The sequence below is a fragment of the Penaeus monodon genome, chromosome 35 (assembly GCF_015228065.2).
Source record: "Penaeus monodon isolate SGIC_2016 chromosome 35, NSTDA_Pmon_1, whole genome shotgun sequence".
Taxonomy (NCBI): domain Eukaryota; kingdom Metazoa; phylum Arthropoda; class Malacostraca; order Decapoda; family Penaeidae; genus Penaeus; species Penaeus monodon.
In genome coordinates this window covers 21,941,542-21,946,157 of record NC_051420.1, presented here as the reverse complement: position 1 = coordinate 21,946,157, position 4,616 = coordinate 21,941,542, and the positions used below count along the sequence as shown (strand labels likewise).

The 4,616-nt window shown below is 35.9% G+C and overlaps 1 long non-coding RNA gene across 1 annotated transcript in view; it reads right to left on the bottom strand.

The window, feature by feature from the left end:
- Window positions 1-477: 477 nt before the first annotated feature.
- The window catches only part of LOC119595107, a 4,715-nt gene continuing 576 nt past the window's right edge, over window positions 478-4,616 (bottom strand). The window contains exons 2-4 of the long non-coding RNA XR_005230683.1: window positions 3,966-4,138; window positions 3,069-3,227; window positions 478-1,112 (exon numbers count right to left, since the gene is read on the bottom strand). This is a non-coding gene — a long non-coding RNA (uncharacterized LOC119595107). The remainder of the gene's footprint in view (window positions 1,113-3,068; window positions 3,228-3,965; window positions 4,139-4,616) is intronic.

The following is a 4,616-nucleotide window of genomic DNA, read 5'->3' as shown; positions in this document are numbered from 1 at the left end:
TCTTCATTTCATTCTTTTTGTGTACGTAATATGTTTATACACACACAAACACAAACACACACACCATTATATATATGCATAAATACATACATACATACATATATATTATATATATATATATATATATATATAATATATATATATATATATATATATGTGTGTGTGTGTGTGTGTGTGTGTGTGTGTGTGTGTGTGTGTGTGTGTGTGTGTGTGTGTGTGTGGTGTGTGTGTGTGTGTGGTCTATATATATATATATATATATATATATATATATATATATATATATATATATATATATATATATATATATATATATGCAACACGCATACACACACATGCAAACACGCTCACTCCCACCCACACACCTGTATGTGAAACAGAGAGAGAAGTGTCTAAAGCTTTTCACAAATGTGTATGCTGGAATATTATATAACATAAATAAAGGCGTCATCCCTTTCATTAAAGAAGGAAACAAAATTCTGGTAGACAATTTTATTTCTCTTTCACATATCGAAGAAAAATACCGCTTGAGAAATGTTGATTTTGCCAGCCAAAATTCATTCGTGGACACCTTGTATGAGGCCGAAGCTGGCAGAATTGAATACAGATGTGCACGTGCGGCCGTTTTTGCAGAGGTGTTGTTTTGACACAGTTTGTGTTTTCGTGGAACTTCTCTGGTCAAAGTGGTGGCATGCAAGGTCTATACAAGTACTTCTATAGACATTGTTGGCATGGATGTGTAAAACGGCTACGCAGTGGTTTGTTTCCCATTGTTGTTGTCAAGATCCAGAGAAGTAAGGTGTGCTCACTTCAGCTTTCTCTCAACTCAGACCTTGGCTGTTATGTTATCATGAGGCAAAGAGCCGCAGTGACGTGCTGAGTTCACGGCAGTGGTAATGAGGTGCGGTAACAGGTCTTGCCGTGTGTTTGCGCAAGACCAGACAGCGGAGACGGTGGTGCATATGTTTCTGGGTGTTTCAGGTTAACAATTTAACAACTGACAAATTTGCTACCCTCCGTCTATTGGGTAATAAACCCCATGTGTTTTGCAACGTGTTTGTGTTCTCCCTTCGCCCCGATCGCCCTTCAGTTGCGTCGCTCCCGGTGTATAGCTGCGTGGAGAAAAAAGGGGTTTGAGGCAGCGGTAGCAACATATGCGTGAGTGCGAGTGAGTGAGCGTCGGAGCACGAAAACGAAAATATTTAAAACCAACTTGCAGTCGGAGCTCACTGCCCGATTGGCATCGCACTCTCTTAGTCATGCCAATGGGCAGCCAATCAAATTACACTATATATGCCAGCAGTCATGGGCCTGCACCAATTATAACTTTCCCCTGCAACAACATGCTTCTATTTCTTATCAAGGAGCTTTCGAAGTATTTAAAAGGCTTCACAAGACTACATTTATATCGGAATGATTCACTACAAACAGCACAAGTAAAAAGCTTCTCCTTTATATGCACTCTCATGTGCCTCTCAGAACCAATTTTCTGCGAGAATGACTTCTTATATACCTCAAAATTATACATTTTTCTTTTCATGCACTAGCATGTGTCTTACTAGACTCTCTGTCATAGTAAACATGTTGCTATATTTCACAAGTATAAGAGTTCTCTATGAATTATAATGTGCAAACCTAGATTACCTTTTTGCGCACATGCCTTGGAATTGATGTCACAGAAATAAGGATTCTCTAATGAATGTTCACTTGCGTACCTATCTAGATTACTCTTTATGGCAAATGGCCCTTACGCCCAAAAGGCTGCTCTTTTGTATGTATTCTCGTGTGGTACACAAGATGCTGCTTCTGAGCGAACTGCATGCTGCAAACCTCACACCTAGAAGACTTCTCTTTCGTATCTATTATCATCTGCTTCACTAAATGATCCTTCTTAGTGAATTTTGCTGTAAATCTCACACTTAAAAAGTTTTATTTTTCATGTACTCTCATGTGATCAGGTAATCCTTTTACACATCAAATGTCCCTGCATATTTCACACACAAAAATTTCCCCCCCTTGCTCCCACTTTCCTGCTTAGCCCCTTCACTGATAGTGATCAGGTGACACATAAACCCTCAGCCACAAACAACAAGAATGACAATGGATCTTCATGCACATCCAGACTTTCAACTTCTTTCGAACTGCTTCTTTGCCATGACTTTTGATTTCTCTAGACATAGGAATATTATGGTTTACATTTACTTCGTCCTCAACCGCTTACACAGATAACATTCTTTTTATCTACATCCTCAAATAACTTATTTTATTTCCTGGTAAGTATCCTCACTTATATCTGTAATACCCTCTTCCTTAATATCAACTGATTCCCTCATGTCATCACAAATGTTCATATCCAAACAAAGTCTCTCAGGAAGAAATAATAACCATCCTGAGAAAAAGAGAAACAAACTTTAAGTGAGTATTCTTATGATGCCTATAAATAATTGCATCTGCCATTTTGTTAATCAATTCCTGGGTATACATAATGCATGTGCTTACACTTACACATACGCACACACGCACACACACACACACACACACACACACACACACACACACACACACACACACACACACACACACACACACAACCAGTTTCCAATACTTTTGGAGAGGATGAATAGTGAAAATTGATCATGCAGACTGGCATCTTTTCAGGTCAACTGAAATTGTGTAGATATCATTGGCTGAGATCCAGCTCACACCACAAAGCTACCTTGCTGCAGAACCAGCTATTACAAAAAGTCATGATCAATAGTGTTGACCTGGTCTGATGGAAGAAAACATGTAGTCAAAGTTAGATAAGTGGTATACTATCTAAAAAATTCACATTTTGATATATCTCTAGAATTTAGCTTTATGTCAACACCTTATTACAAGACTCCCTTATCCATAATGAAATGAAACAGAATTCAAATAAATACCAAGAAGTGAATGGAAATAAATTTAATTCTAAATACATTATCTAATTAAATTGAAAGAATTCTGAAAAGAACAAATTATCCCTTGTGTTACAGGTGAATCTTTTAATTTTGATTATCTGAGAACATATAAAATTATTCACTTACATTAAAAAAATAACTTCGATGAATGGGAAAATGTTTTCTATGCTTCCTAAACTGAGAGGTTTTGCACATCTAAGAAAGACTTTCTCAGCATAAGGACAATCATTTTATAACCTATTGGGGAAGGTGCTCCCCAATTCTGCCCTGCATTCAGCACAAACTCTGAAACAATCATATTAGAAAGATTAGAAGAGATAACTCAAGTACTTGCATTAAATTTGACTCTATCCTATTGCCAGTAATTAATTAATCAACTGTATGAAGGGGTGCACTATGTTCAAACTTCGGCTGAAGTCCTACTGGTCCATGCTTATCAGTACTATGTTTAAAATGCCATCCATACGTTGTAGCTATACTCATTTCTTAAAACAAACCTTAACTAAAATACCTTTATGAATTAATGAAAAAAATAAAATTACAGCAAAACTCCAATATGAAAATGACAGCCTTGAGATTTGGATCCTTCCCACCCAGGACATAAGGTGGAATGAAATTAATAAAAAATATTTGCCATATAAAATCCTTACAGCACATTACTCATGCATTAAACACTTAAAAGTGGCAAAAATCAAGCATGTGAACAAAGTGACACAACTCCTGCTGATGCATTACAAAGAAAGATAAAGCTACTGGAGTTACTAAATTCATCATAGCTTTTTGTTGCACATTTTCAATGGCTATAATTATATAGCGTGACTGGCAATAAAAAAATAAAACAAAAGGGAAGGTAAATATTTTGATGACTCTTGCAGCTTTCAAAACAGGAATTATTTTTTCCTATTAAAGAGGTTTGCTTTATCCATTTTCCCTAAAAACTTTTTGTGATCTGTAACCTTGAATCCATATTTAATACACCGTTCATTGGTGCCCTAAATACAACTCCACAGCAATGGGTCTCACCTGTTTTAATTACTTAATCATTCTTCTCCTTCTTCTTCTTCTCTTTTTTGTAGTGACAGTAGTAGTAGTATGTATTCCTTGGATCCTTTTCTTATTGCTTGTTCAATTTTGTTATATTATTTTTATCTTGTGCGTCATCCGATGCAGTACTTTTGTTGATGAAAAGTCAACATCTGGAAATAGAAAGGTACATACTAATCTGTTTTTTCTAACCTGATTTCTTTTGAGGTTTCTAGTATCTCTACACTGTGTGAATGAAATCTGAAAGTATTAGATATGTTATGGGGTCAAGCAGTATTTTTTTCTGGAGATGCCTATTGTCTTATGTTTGTTGGAGTGCTGTTAAACAAAACATTTTTTGCTTTGTTTTAGTTTGTTAATTCTGCTTGTGGTTGCTGGTCTATTTAAAATACTGTTCGGATGTGCTTCCCTGATTCTTTCTTTCTTTTTCACTCAACAAACCAATTAAAAACTCATTACTAATAAAGCTGTGGGAGTATTTCTGGTTTATCAACAAAATCCCATGCTAAAGAAAAAAAAAAGGAAAGTGTAATTACAAAAAGAATAAACAGGAGGCTAGAGACAATAAAAATTGATTAAAACTTAACAGGATTAGACCTAATTCCTCAATAAAGTTTGCAGTTCACACAG